General features: G+C 37.0%; 1 pseudogene across 1 annotated transcript; it reads left to right on the top strand.

Annotated features, from left to right (window-relative positions):
- Positions 1–6,765: 6,765 nt before the first annotated feature.
- Positions 6,766–15,651, top strand: LOC110008217 (TMV resistance protein N-like; annotated as a pseudogene). Its single transcript, XR_016040158.1, has 6 exons — positions 6,766–7,263; positions 8,689–8,946; positions 10,416–11,526; positions 11,655–11,914; positions 12,268–13,208; positions 13,327–15,651. The product of XR_016040158.1 is annotated as a TMV resistance protein N-like (transcript).
- The last annotated feature ends 367 nt before the right edge of the window (positions 15,652–16,018 follow it).

A 16,018-nucleotide genomic window follows, 5' to 3' on the forward strand; every position in this document is an offset into this window, starting at 1 on the left:
ACCCCATTTGTTGGGTTGTTGTGTTTCCCATGTTGGGCAACCCCAAAAATCAAATTCCTACCTACCATGTATGATGTTAGTAATATGGGACAACTGATGTTGCCAATGGTAGCGCATAATGCATGCATCTCTTTTATTTGGAGTTTTAAGTTATCTAGTATTTGCAACACCAGATAGATAGTGTTAGATTGTTGGATATACACTGCTATGGACGGATCGGACAACCCACAAGCTGACTTTTAGGGCTGTCCAATATAGTGAATATCGAATAACAATAGACATGGTTGTTTGGTGTTTAAGGATATCGGAAATGCTTTAACTAAACGGATCGTAGAAATATGATGAATTGCCTATCTATTCAATGTTGGAAATGTTGGGCAGGTGGGCAATTAAAGGGGAATAGAAAAAAGGGGGCGCATGGTGATGGGATGCGGGTGGTCTCCCTGTAGTTTCAGCAAAATTTATGGACCATTCCATAATAAAGAGGAAGGGAAGGATGAGGGGGGGATGGGGAAGGATCCATACGTAAATTTTCCATTATATGCACTTCTTATAAAAAAGATAACATGATAAGATTAAAGATAGAACATCCAACTTTTAGATAAAACTGCTTTTTTGGAAACTAAGAGAGAGGGTCATTACTCTTTTCTTATTTGAAATTTGCAAGTGTTCATAAGTGATTATAAAGTAAGTCTTAAAAGTTGTCTTTCGTCCGAAGGAGTGAGAGCATAGTATGCTCCCGTGAGAGAGTACACTATATTCTATATTAAATATATGCAACATAATGTCATCAAATAGATCATCGGACCAACCGTGTCCTTGTTTTCAACATAGACTTCGCAAAATGAGGTGAAAATTGAATTATACATCTTGATGAAGTTGGACCCAAAATGCTAAGCCGTGCCGACCGTTTGGTAATTGGGTGAGGTTTGTAGAAGGTTTTAACCTTAAACAATCAGGTTTGTATACAATGAGACCGTTTATCTTTGGTACAAAGAGGTCACAATTACTTATAACTCTCCGTTGTGAAAATTAATGGCTTAGATGTGTCATAAAGTTTGAGAAAATTTTTCTTGAAAATTTAACTTGATCAATAGAATAAATGTTGCCACCTTGTTTCACATCCAATGATCAATATTAATTGTGGCCACCTTGTTCCAAAGGTAAATGGTCTCATTATATAATATTTCTCTAAAACTTTATTTGAAGCTTCATGTCACTCGATATAACGTTAAAAGATTCTTTGACGCTATCTAAAATGGGACCGAGCTCTAAGTACCAAGTGAGGAGACCCATGGCCATTCTCTTTAGAGAGGACTGAGTGAAATTTTTCAGGCATATTTAGGTTTCCTGGTTCTTTGTTACTCCCCTAGAAAAAAATATATGGATTTTTAACTAAAAGAAAAAATACCTTTGTGTGAAAAATTTTATATTATAAAGTAAGGGCAATGTGTATCCAATAAATGTTAAATACATTAAGGAAATGTACTTCATGTGTAGGAATGCCCTAACAAAACCATTGTTTTGTTTTGCTAGGGTATTACACTTACCATACCCTATAATATAGTAACTTTTTTGCCTAGGAGTATTTAAAGTAATTAATAAAACGCAAAGTAGTAATTCTTGATAGAAAGATAAGTATCTACTCACATAGAACATTAATTATTTTTTAACCTCTAATAGATAGTCAAAAGTTTCTTACAGAAATATCTATTCTACCGTTATTAATGACAAAAAGGAAACCTTTGTTAGAACAATTTTGTGTTACAAAGCAATGATAGTGAGTATCCAATGAATATTGAGTTCATTAAGGAAATATTTCATATAAAGGAATACCCTATCAAACCCATTTAATAATGGGATTGTCTAAAAAGAGTCCATTTATCTTTTTGTACACAGAAGTCACAATCATTCACGCTCATTAGATGTTAAATTGGATGGCTTAGGGCGAGTCACGAAGTCCGAAAATTTTTTTTGGAACTTTATGTCTATTAAATGACACTTTAACAACTACCCATTTGAAATTTAAAATACAAAAATGATTGTGACCTCTATGTATGAACGATAAATGGCCTTTTTGTAGATAATCCTTTTAATTATACGGTTGAAACATGAGGTTAAATGATATTAATTAACATTTGAAAGTTACATTTTATTTTTCATTTCACTTTCTTACCTCCTAAAAAAAAGGTAATTTTTTTCAAATTGCCTTGTTCAGTAATGAAGAACAATTAAGGATATTTTCATTAGTTAATATATGCATGACTACTTACTTATTGGAACAAGGAACAACCAGGGGTAATTTCATCATTTGGTTGGACACTCTTATTAGTCAAATGAATGAGACGCCCATGGTTGGTCTTCCCTCATCCTGGCCTTGTCCAACATTCCCCAAGTCAACCTTAGCATTGTTGCCATCAAGGACATCCGTTTTTCCATCTAATGGTCCCTCATGCACGACACATACTCGCCATACAAGCTCCTATCTCACAAATAGGAGATGCTTATACGATCACCACCATCCAACGTGATTTCTTGTGTTGTAGGGAGAAACATCCCCACCACGTCAGCTACCATTCGCAGGGTTCTATCCTTTCCCTGTACATAGAGCTTATGGGGAGCTTGAGCTTCTCTCACGATGCTTCAGACCTAACGTCAAATTATTTTGAATGGTTCCTAATCTAATTTTCATCTTCAAATCCATCATCAAACCAAGTTGTTGCAATTGCTTGCAGCTAGATTTTTGGATTTGGCCATAGGATGCTTTGATTAATTGATACAAAAAAAATTATTTCAAAACATTGCTAATCAGCACCAATTAACAAGGTACTCATGTTTAGTAACATAAGGTACACCTAATTTTCTCTTAAGAAACACAAGACATTTCACTAGTAAGCTTCAATTTTTTAAACATTATGCTTTATAAAGCATGGAAAAAAAATTGAAAGGTAAGAATGCATATCTACCAAACTAACAAAGACAATGGATTCCACATGGATCCGTAATTATTGCTAAGCAGGTTATATCCAACATATACAAAACAAGAAAACTATGGTTTCTTCCCTAGTTCTCACAATCTAGCTTGTTAATCTAAAGAGTTAGAGCTAATCAAGGAACAAACAATAAAAAATGATCATCAATCACATAACAAAGAGCCCAACAATATTAACAACAATTCAATCTCATCATATTCAATCAAAATTATGTCTCTTTTGAGAACCAACATATACAAACCAATTTTTGGTTATCATAAAGATTTTTTGATGGTTTCCTACTTTTTTTTTAGAGCTTTTAGAAAAAAAATTGAATTTTTTTGGAACCCGAAACCCACCCCCTTTGTTTTGGGTAATGACCATTAAGATCAAAACCCTACGAGCGGGCCCAAATAGCCAATGGGCCCCAGAATGTCCTAGGTGGCTGCTGATATCAGCCACATGTCATCCTAATGGCTGACATTTGGGTAACATCAGCCCAGTTGTCACCTCCTTCTAATGAAGAGAAATGGTATATAATCCCTTTGTGATTTGTTTATAATGAGTTGGAAACAAGGTTTTTCTCCCTTTATTCATTGATTGAAGTATTGTCTCTCCTCTCCCTTTTAACATTTTTTGCTACTTTTATCTCATATAAGTGACCGCGACGAGCTCATATTGGTGCTCAACATATGTTTTATATTTATTACTCCTTGAGAGATTTAGTCTAAAATTTTGGAATTTCTTTCAAATTTACTAGATGAATATTTCCAAAAATATTGTCTAAATTTTAAATACTACGAGTCTTTCAAATTTACTAGATGAATATTTCCAAAAATATTGTCTAAATTTTAAATACTACGAGTCAGTGTTTCAGAAACTGGCCTAGCCGAATGAACTAACCTTCCTGACTAGTTGACAAATTCCTGATTTGTATTGGTGGATCGGGTTGATTCCCTGATATGACGATTAGTTCAAGACAAATAAAAATAAAAATGAAATACAAAAAAAAATTAAAAAAACATAATGGGTCAAGTTCCTTTCAACCGGAAAGAATGATGCAACCATGCCCCAACTGCAACCAATATAGTTTATGGTTAGGCAAAGAAGGGTTGTAGGACATGGGGTTGTGGTTAGGCAAAGAAGGGTGGTAGGATATGGGGGCAAGAGGAGGCAATATTGTAATTAGGGAAAACAATTTTTTTTTTTTTAACTTCATTTATTATTTCTGATTTTGTTGGGGGCAAGGTTAGTTATTTGTTTTAAAGTTAATAATAGATGGTTAAGAATAAATAGAATGGATGGGTAGAATTTCGTATAAGCTTTCTAGAGGGTTTTGGGTTATTTAAAAATACTTATTGTTGAAGGATTTATGCGATATCAATTATTTTTCTGGAGAACTTTGATTTAATAAAAATTGGGAGGTGGATTCTTCTTTGTTTTTGTAATTTTTCTTTTTTTTCTACTTTTCTTTTCCCCTTTAAGGCCCGCCATCTAGTAGAGTTTCTGCAAATATCTGCAAATTAAGGTACTGATCTATGAAGAGTCATCCCAAATTTGCATCACAAGCCATTCAAATCTAAATAAAGAAGGCTCAAATTCTATATTGTAATTGTCCAACGTGAGGAAGGAATATGATCCATCGCGGATTTGGAAGAACAATGGGAAGACAAATTCGACTTGGATATTAAACAGATGACCCCCCTTTTATAGACAATTCATAGGTGAGAAATAAACACTTGATTTGATCTCAACCACTCTTTGAGGTTAAAGATCTAGCTTAATTAATGACTATTGATGACTATCACATGAATGATGATTAAAATATACACCATTATCACCATACCTACAAACCACATTAGCTTAATCTCAAATATTTCACAAGTGCCCCTTAACCATAAAATTCAAATATTAATCCATCTCCACCATTGATTCTATTTACCATCAAATCTCCGCCAACCCATAGGGCGGTTGGACCATGTAAAATCGGTCCCATATGATGTAGATTGCAAATAAATGAAATTGACGTCCGAAGATTAAAGTGTCACCCATAGTTTCAAACTTTGAATATCCAAATTGGTGGGGGTCGACGATCCACGCCATAGACCTGTATCGGAATGTTGGATCTTTGACCAGGATTCGTCTGAATCGGCAATCAAGAAAAAAAACTTATAAAAAAAAGAAGAAGAAATAAATAGGGATTTATAGGAGGGGAATTTAGGGAGTTCTAAGAGAATATTATTTTAGCTTAATACATGAAAAAGATATTAGTGAGGGTTTTAGGGGGGGAATTGGGTTGGTATTGATATCTTTCTAAATGCAACCGATTTCTTGTCCTGATAGGTGATTCCCAATTTAAATCGCCCGATTTTGAAACGTTGGATATACCAATTAAATATGATATTTCATCCTAAACGTCTCTTCTAGCAAAGGGTACATGAGGCCCTAGACAACATCCAGTTGAAGCTCTATAACATCCTTCAGAATGGATGGATATAAGACTTTGTACCGGTGAAAAATTGTATCTTCGAAGACATTTAGATCCCATATCACCCATAATCCTCCTGTTGCACCCTGCAGGAACTCCAAAAATACTTATTTGCCATCTACCCCACTGGTAGGGGTGTCAATCCATATGGGTCGACACACCACATCGATGGGTTGACCCAACCAGGTCAGGTCCAGGTTCGACTCCATCATGTATGTTGTTGGGTCAGGTTGGATCAGGGTCGGGGTTGACCCTTTTGGAATATAAATATAAGTTTGACATATGTATTGATAAATTTATATAATAAAAATTGTATATTTTGTAATCTAGACCAAACTCAAATTACATGCGTGTGTGCGTGCGTCCACCTATTTTCGAGTCTGATTCGGTTTGGTCGACCTGAACCCAGACCTAACTCAAATCCCATTTGGGTCTAGGGTTTAAGTTTCGGACCTGACCCACTGTATCGAAAACTTGGACATGGTCCTGGACTTCGATCAATTTGACCCGATTGCCACCCCTACCCCAAAGTTTTATTCATGCCAATGACATTTTTATATAGATTATGGAATACTATATAGAGAGTTTACTTTTGCTTATGGATATAGAGAGTCAACTTTTGCTTATGGAGTAATATATACAGAGTCAACTCAATAATATACACAGAGTCAACTTTTGATTATGCAATAATATATTTGGAGTTCACTTTTATAAAAAAAAAAAAACCCAAAAAACAAAAAAAACTTAGCGGGGAACAGCTAATATTGGCACCTTCGAAAAAATAGGTAATTGCAAGTTTTAACACAAATAAGAACCAATAGATAGGGGTGCAGTCTGCATACGGATGCATCCGTAGGTGTAGAGGTAAGGTGCACCTTTAAATTTTATCATGGTTTATAATTTTGATGTAAAATATTCTTAGGATTATCTGAAAATCTATTTTCATATCTAATAATAAAATTTTAAATTTTAAAAATGGTTAAAATCAAGTAGATCTATAAACATATGAAAATCTTGAAAATAGACGGTGTAGATAATATGTTGTAAAATGCACTATTTTTAAGACTTAAAATCTTTTTATTTTTTATAGTCATGTAAAGGGTTTTTCAGCATTAAAACTACCTTTTTCGATGGATTTTTGAAGGGCATCCGTAATTCTATATTATAAGGTAGCATCTTTATATAAACTGTTTCCATAAATAGGTAGTCCAATTTGATCCCCAACTCCAAAACTCGGCCGAATTAGACCTAATTGTAATAAAAAGATATTTTTTACTATAAGATTTGTAATTTAGAGCGATCCGTGCTTGCTAAACTTTGTTTAAACATTCTGAGCAGTATGGCTTGCCTAACTTCCTAGAGAAAGAGAGAGAATCCATGGCAGTTTTTCTGAACTTCTGTTGTCAAGACACATGAAAGAGTTTCACAGCCCATCTCAACAAAGATCTCGAGGATTCCGGCATCTCCACCTTCTTCTCCTCACCCACTCAACGACAAGGACAAGAAGAGGAAGACATATAGAAAGCTATTAGAGAATGCGAGGCTTTTATGCCCTTTTTTTCAGCCAACTACGCTTCCTCTGTATCCTGCCTTTCGTATTTGATCAGTTTGCAAACAACGAAGAGGAAGTTGATTTTGCCTCTCTGTGTTTTATGATGTGGAGCCTTGGCATGTCCGATGGCAAAAGGGGCCTTTCGAGGATTACAGATGTAAGAACGGGTATGATGGAGAGATAGTGCACAGGTCCAGAAATGCTCTGAAACAAATCGCTCATGTTTTTTATTGAGATATGGAGAATAACAGGTATAACTACCCAATCCTTTTGGATTTCTTCTTTCTTTTTTTTTAAAAAAATCTCTCTCTCTCTCTCGATGCTAATTGTTTCTCTCTCTCTCGATCGATACGAATTGTTTCGATAGACATCTCTCTCTTTCTCTCTGCGCACACACGCTTAGGTGTGCATTCACTTGTCCTTTGGGTGCGTCTAGAATCTTATATGCTCCAAATTCAACCATCGAAAGGACAAAAAAAAAAACAAAAATGTTTTCATAAAGTTGCAACTTTATTCTAGAGTGATATACATGCGGACTCTAAATTTTTTTCAAAAATACGAACCGCTCTGTTTATAGGTAGAAAGCACAAAAGAAGGTTGGAAAACTGTCTAAATTCATCAACCATCTCGACTTCAAAATGTCTAGATATTTAAAAATAATAATAATAATAATAATAATAATCTTGAAATCCTAAAAGTAATACATATCATAATAAATTACGAGATTGTACATAATGCAACTATTTACCTTTGATACAAGGAGGTCAAATTTACTTACAACCATATAATGTGAAATATAATAGCTTGGGTGTGTCATAAAGTTTGAAAAAAAATTCTTTTAAAGAGCTTGGTCAATAGAATAAATGTAGTCATCTAATTTTATATCCAATGGCTAAGATTTATTGTGGCCACCTTGTACTAAAGATAAATGGTTTCATTGTATACTTTTCCATAAGTTAACAAGACCGCCTATTTCCAAAATTTGCAATAGTTTATAATGATAGATCTAGTAGATCTTCACCATTTTTAAAATTTTAAATTTTATAAGGGAAAGTATGTGATGAAACCGTTTTTTTTTGGTACAAGGTGGTTACAATTAGTCTTGACCATTAGATGTGAAATTGGGTAGTTGCATTTATTTCATTAACCAAGCTAAAATTCAAAAGAAATTTTTTCAAACTTTGTGATACACCCCATCTATCAAATTTCACATCCAATAGTTATAAGTAATTATGACTTTCCTATTTCAAAACTAAATGGTGTCATTGTAGACAATCACATTTTATAATTGGAGTTAACCATGTATACAACCAAAATTTAGTGGTGCACCTTACTTGAAATAAGGTGGACACGTTATACAAACCTCACCAAAATAAAAAATAAAAATAAATAAAAATACAAATAATAGTGCTATCACTACAACTAAATTTACAGCTACACCAAGATGCAAAAAGGCGTTCTAATTGTGGTCCATCACATTGCCCAGTGATTATCTTGATGTTCTTGGAAGAATGAAAAACATAAAATACATAATAACTAATAGCTCTCTCTCTCTCTCTCTCTCTCTCTCTCTCTCTCTCTCTAACTCCACGGAAAATAAGTATAATGTGTAGAACCACTTGCATTGCCATTTCCACTTCCTCTAATGAGGTCTTTGTAACTGTCTTTTCGTCCAGCTATGCTTCCTCTTCCTTCTGCCTTGACCAGCTTTCTTATTTTCTGAGTTTGCCACCAACAAGGAGGAGGAGGAGATCCATTTTTCCTGCATCTTGTGACTTGGAGCCTTCGCATTTCCGCTGGCAAAAGGGGCCCTTAATGGGAGCTTTTAAGGATGAGAAAAAGAAGAATGGGTTTGATGAGGAGACAGTGCACAAGTGGAGAAATGCTTTGAGAGAAGTTACTGTACTTTTTGGTTGGGATATGAAGAACTACAGGTATAATCAATTATCTTGGATTTTTTGAAAAATAAACAAAAACAAAATGTCTCTCTCTCCAGCCTATGTTGGAGATTGGTTGGGTGAAATGGGACAGAAAATGGTATAATTTGTAAAATGGGATCTCGGACTGCTTTCGAGCACGCAGGAAAACTATCTCGAGACGATATTTGCTACCAGTATTTGATGTGCATAAGAAAGACAATTCGTTATCGGGATACAAGATAACAAATAGGTTTTTTTCAATGTTTCTAAGCTCTATGCACTTAAGCTTGAAACCCACATAATAGACACCAGAGTCTTGATAGTTTAGAGAGCAAAAGAGATAAAATCGAGTAAAGAGAGAGAGTTAGCCTACCGGTTTACTTGTTGGAATTGTAAAGAATGGTCTCTTGAGAGAGGCTAAAAAATTGCTCTAAGTATGTAAAAATGTATGGGTAGGAGGGCTCTTGTTATAGAACACCAAGAGGCTGCCCTTTTAGTGTTGGGGTAGTTACATGCATCACCCGACAACTACAAGTTACATTGGTTACATGTACCACCGAACAATTACAAGTAACATGTGGTTACATGCACCCCAACAGCTACAAGTTACGTGAGTTACATGCCCTTGATGGTTGATGTTACAAGCCTTTATCCAATCAACAGTTAGATGACCGTTGGATGTCCTACAAGCATCAACGGCTAGATGACCATTGGATCCCCTTACGAGCCGGGCTCACAAAAAGATAACGAGCCATGAGCCCAACCCACACACGTGCTCAAGTGAAGTGTGCCTCATGCGAGCATACAAACTGCAAGCCCGACCCGCGCATGTGCTTGCGCGAGGGATGCCTCATGCGAGCATGTGAAGTGTAAAGTGTGCCATCAAGCACCCTTGCGCCCACGCCCTCACACGCGCATGTGCACGTCACACGCTCTGCGTGCTCCACAGATGCACCTTCTCTCTCTTTTGTACTTAGAGTACATTGTATGAGAATGCGTACTCTTAAATACAACACTAGAAAATCTCTCATTTTCAATGTGAGACTCAAACCCACATCTTTCTCTCTCTACAATGCATTTTAGGAAAGAACAATAAATCTAAAGTGGTTGCTTTCAAATACTCTTACGTATTTTTCAAACCACTCCATTGAAAAAGTATAACGTGTAGACCCACTTGTAATACCATTTCACATCCTGTAAAAATAGTTAAGATTTATTTGGTTTTTACCTTCTACTATTCCATCGAAGGAATTGTTGGGATTAAGCCATTTTAATTTTTATTATTCTTATAGATCTATGAAATGGGGTCTAATATACTCCTTGGATATCATGAGCATAAAATACTTTTTTTATTAAATATATTCATCTTAGTAACTAGGCCATTTTGTGGACCATGCATCACTTGTATTTGCACATCAACTTCTAAAAATAAGCTTTTCTTTTTATTATTTTCGTATTGCCTAATGAGGAAGGATATTTTGTAGGATTGAAGCAAATTTGGTAGACGAACTTGTTAAGCATGTTTCTGCAAAGTTGGAGTGCAAAACACCATTGCATGTCGCTTCTCACCCTATTGGGCTTGATTCTCGGATTGCTGATGTGATGAGACTCTTAGATGTTGATACAAGTGATGTTCGGCTGATTGGGACCCTTGGAATGGGTGGTATTGGTAAGACCACTCTTGCAAAGGCAGTATTTAACAAAATACGTTCTAGCTTCCAAGGCAGTTGTTTCCTCTTAGATGTTAGAGAATCGTCTAAAACAAATGATGGAGTTGTTAACTTGCAGAAACAACTTCTCAAGGAACTGTTTAATGAAGGAGATCCAAATATATATAATGCTGATGGAGGTATCAATGTTATTAAGAAGAAGATTGGGCGTAAGAAAGTTCTTGTTGTAATTGATGACGTTGATAGCGAGAAGCAGCTCTAAAAATTGGCTATTAACTGTGATTGGTATCATCAATGGAGTAGGATCGTTATCACTACAAGGGATGAGCATGTTTTGAATGTGAAAAATAGAGTGGATAAGGGTCATATCTACAAGCTCAATGAATTGGATGGGAGAGAATCTCTTCAACTCTTCAGTTGGTGTGCATTTGGGAGGGATGAACCCTTGATAGAATATGCCTAGCTCTCTGAGGATGTGCTATCCACTGCTAGTGGGCTTCCACTGGCTCTTGAAGTGTTGGGGAGTTACTTTTCGGATAAGACACTTGAAGAGTGGAAAGTTGCAATAAAATTTTTGAAAACAATATCTGAAAAGGAGGTCATGCCAAAGTTGAAAATAAGTTTTGATGATTTGAATGAAGAAACAAAACAAATATTTCTTGACATTGCATACTTCCTTCATTGGAGAAGACAAAGATTATACAATCGATATATGGAAAGGTTGTGGCTTTCCTTGCTTTAAATTCCATAAAGAAACTATTGCAAAGGTCACAAACTACGCCTTTCAGGTCACTCGAAGTATGTGGATGCACGACCAACTTCGTGATATGGGGAGACAAATTGTTGAACTGGAAACCTTGGTGATTCTGGAAGGCGTAGTAGGTTGTGGCTTGAAGAAGATGTCATTGATGTGTTGAAGAATCACTAGGTGAGATTCCTTACTTTTCTCTTGCTGGAGAAACCAGGTATAATAAATGAAGACGACACAATTAGGATACATTTATTTTTTAGCATCTTATTACTTGGCTGACATTTACTTTTACTGCCAAATAGGGAACTCGAAATGTTCGAGGCTTAGTCCTTCAGGGGAAAAATCAGGGCCATAGTTGGGAAACTGAAACATTTAAATCAATGATCAATATGAAGCTATTCAGTATTAATCATGCATCTCTTAATGGGAGCTTCAAATATATTTCATCAGAACTAGTGCGGTTAAAATGGCACGGATATGCTTTACAATACCTCCCAAATGATTTTGGGAATGAAAAGCTTGCTGTCCTTGACTTGAGAGACAGTAATGCCATCCTTGACTTGTCAAACAACAACATCAAACAGGTGTGGAGCTTAACCTATATTTAAGATCGTGTTGTGTCAACGGTTCCTTTTATTTTCTTAAAACCTAACTTTATCCTCCCTACCAACCATATTTTTTGGACAGCTTTTCCCGAAGTTGAAGAGTATTCATCTCGCCTAGTGCAAGAACTTGGAGAGAATTCCCGACTGTTCTCTATACCCAAACTCAGAGAAGTTGATGCTCGCATTTTGCAACTTGGTGGAGGTTCCTAAATCTATAGACCTTCTACATAATTTATTTTATTTGGATCTTAAGAGATGCTCCAACCTCAAGGCACTACCAGTTTCCCTAGGTTCACTAGCAAACCTGAAGGAGTTGGATGTCTTGGTGCACGGAACTCAGTAGATTCCCTGCATCAATGGGAAGGATGATATCATTGTGTTATCTAAAAATGGATGGAGTTGCTATAGTTACATTACCTGATGATTTTGGGCATCTTTCTAATCTAGGAGAGTTGACCATGGATTCATGCAAACAATTGAAAGAGCTCCAAGAAAGCTTTGGAAGTCTCACAAATTTAAGGACACTCGATATAAGATTCAATACCCGTTTGACCAGGCTTCCATCTACTTTCTCAGGTCTTTGCTCCTTGGAGAAATTGAAAGCAGAATTTTGTAATCTGCAAGGGATAATTCCTGATGACTTTGAAAAATTGTCATCATTGAAAACGTTGAGGCTTAGCATGAACAATTTACAAGGTCTACCTAGTAGCATGAGGGGCCTTACTAATCTAGAAAAGCTATCTATGAAATGTTGTGAGCATCTGGTAGCTATCCCTGAGCTCCCCACAAGTTTGAAAGTTCTGCATGCTTTCGGATGCAAAAGTTTGCAAACCATTCCCAAGCTATCTCACCTTTCTAAACTAGAAACTCTGGATATAAATATTTGTGAGCAACTAGTGGCTGTCCCGGAGCTCCCCGCTGGTTTGAAATATCTGAGAGTTTCTAGATGCAAAAGCGTGCAAACAAAACCCAAGCTATCTCACCTTTCTAAACTAGAAATATTGAATGTTTCAGACTGTGGGAAGCTATTAGCTATTGAGGATTTTTCCACCCCTTTGAAAACTTTAAATGCTTCCAAGTGCATATTTTTGCAGAATATACCCAACCTCTCTCACCTTTCTCAACTTGAAAATTTGGATTTAACAAACTGTAAGGGCCTGAGATACAGGGTATCAGTGGGTTGAAATTTTTGAGAAACTTGCGCTTGAGTGGGTGCAGCCCTAACGTTGGAAGGGTCAAAGCCTGGCTAAGGTAAGTTGCTTGCTTGCAAGAAAACTCTCCTATTGTTTGGTTATTGAGTTACCTTTATTATTCTAACTGCTAAATTATTTATTTTTTGTTTTGATATATATCATTTACAAATGTGCAGGAAGCATTTGCAACTCGAAAGCACTTAACTTCTCCAAGAAGCAAGGTTCCAGATTGGTTCATGTATCAGAGTCTGTCGTGTACATTGCCGAGACCTTCAAAAATTAGAGAAGTGCTAGTGTGCATTGCTATTTCTCCTGATAACATTACTGATAATGAATGCTTTTTTAAGTTTGTACTCAAGAGGGGAAATGGGAGAGTAATTAAAGAGTCATTGACTGAATTTGAAATCAGAAAACATACATTGGCCCACCTTTGATGGTATTGCAGATCTCTCTCTCTCTCTCTCTCTCTGTATATGTGTGCGCGTCTGGGGCAAGTATTACTGATCTTTATGATTAATTTGCCACGTGTAGGAGGATGTGAGCTATCACTTCTCTGATTCTTTTGGTTCTTTGTTTATTTGGATGGTTTAATGTGATCGAGAAATTGAGTAATTACAGTCAAAGCAAAGCTGAAAGGGTCCATCCTCTTTCAGTGATATGTGGTCTCTATGAGACCAGAACTCGGCATGTTACTGGTTATTACCCAATTTTGCTATCCTGTCATGCTCATTATAACTAAATTTTGGTGCAAGAAGTTTCAGAAACAAAGAAGCAAACCCTTCTTTGAGTACCTAATACACCCATACAGTAAGAGGGAATGGAAACACTCTAGAGAGAGAGAAAGAGAGAATAGTTTGCTCTATATTGAGAGAGATTTCATCATTTTGCTTTATGTTGGCTGTTTTCCTCTTTTATACCCAAATAGTACCTAATTCTAGTCTTCCTCTCATAGCCTGGATATATTTATCAGGCGTCCTTTTTGTCATTGATGCAGGTGGTTTCCTCCTCTTGATCGACACTTTGCATTACTTCATCATTTTCTTTCTCAATAATATGATCTCTTCCCGCTCATGGTTAGTCCAAGAATTAAAGATCTGATTGAGATGGGCTTCTTGGTCTCTTCTAGAATTGATGGTGACATTAGTTGCGGAGGTCAATTTAATTGTTTGGATTGTGGTATGAATGATGGGTATCTAGAGTTATTGAGGGAATAGTGGTTTCGCCTCGAACATGTAATGTGATGGCAGCATACAAATAACTGATGTCCTCGGTAAGGTGGTATTCTGTGTGGAGTAGGCAAAGCAACCCCAAGGAAAAGGATATCGATTCAAAAAAGCCTGTGGTATGGCCATGATAGTTGCCAGCATGGAAATAGATAGTTTTGTGAGGGAGTTCCAAGGCCCATTTCTTGCCGGTGTCAAATTTAAACTTTCACGATGGTACCAGGGTAAAGGCCTATGTGAATTCGATCCAGCACGCCACAGCAGGGATTGCGTTTCACGCATCAGTATTTGGAGCCATGGCCCCAGTTGTTGCTTGCTTCTCTTCAAGAAGGCCAAGCGCAGAGAGCCCATGCAATCTAAAACCCGATATCATTGGCTCCAGAGTGAGCATTTTAGCCGGCTGGCCGTCCAACATAAGCCTGCAGGTGCATCGACGGACGCCCATAGAGATCTCAACATATTGTATGGCACGTCAATATCTACCCCCCATCTGAGTGGAATTGCCAAACTACTCAAGGCTGCTCACCCAGACTAGTCCCCTGCAGCCATAAAGTCGGCCATGATAACCACAGCCAACATTCTAGACAACACAGGGAGGCCTATAACAGACAATACCCTTGAGCAGGCGAGAGTGTCTTCGCTATGGGCATGGGCCATGTGAACCTGAACAAGGCAGCAGACCCCAGCCTAGTTTACGAGATTGAGGCCGATGATTATATATGCTATTCATGCAGTTTAGGGTACAGCCAGACAGAGATACTGGCCATCACGAGGAGGTTTGTCAAATGCTCAAAGAGAACAAGCATCTCAGAGGTTGGCTAAACTATCCATCGTTTTCTCGCCTTCCCGGCCTTCTTCCTTTAGTTTTGAAAGAACAGTGACCAATGTTGGTGATGCAAATTCTTCTTACCAAGCGGAGGTGGTTGCGCCACCAGGTGAGAGAGCGAGAGTGAAGCCCACCAAGCTTTCCTTTGCCAAGCTAAAGGAGAAGAAGACTTATCGTGCAACCTTTAGCAGTAACGGGAAAAGACCATCATCATTCAGCGCGCAAGATAATATGATTTGGCATTCTGGCTCCAAGTACCATGTCAGGAGCCCCATCACCGTCCACTCCAAATAAGTGTGAGATATATGCAATCCTACAGCTAAGCCAACGCTTGTTTAGATTGTTCTTATTTACTCACATATTTTTACTTGTTTCGCCTGATATTTAAGAATGTGCATTCCCCCTTTCTCTTCTCTGTAAGAACCTTGAAATCTTAGTTGAGGCTTTTTTAATCACCCTGTAAGAGAGACGACCACTTGTTGGTATGTAAGGAGAGACTACCTCTTAGTTTCTACGAATTCTCCATGTCTCCAGTAGTCCCTCAACTTCCATAGACTCAGTTATTGGTGACCTTTAATTTCTCTTAATCCAGTCCCCTAGAAAAGGGGACTCATCATCTCAATTGATCTCTATCTTTAATGAAATCTAGTTCATCTAAGAAAAAAGAAAAAGATTTGGAGAAAAGAAAAAGAAAAAGATTTACTGCCCATGCTCTCCCAACAAAAAGGGGAAAAAAATATTCATATCTCCGCGTGCATGGTTCATGCTGTCCCTTTGGGCAAGGCACTCAAATAGATAGAACAGAAAAAAGTCAAACAC

This window comes from Amborella trichopoda, chromosome 9 (genome assembly GCF_054954075.1).
Source record: "Amborella trichopoda isolate Santa Cruz 75 chromosome 9, AtrichopodaSantaCruz75HAP2 v2.0, whole genome shotgun sequence".
Lineage (NCBI taxonomy): Eukaryota > Viridiplantae > Streptophyta > Magnoliopsida > Amborellales > Amborellaceae > Amborella > Amborella trichopoda.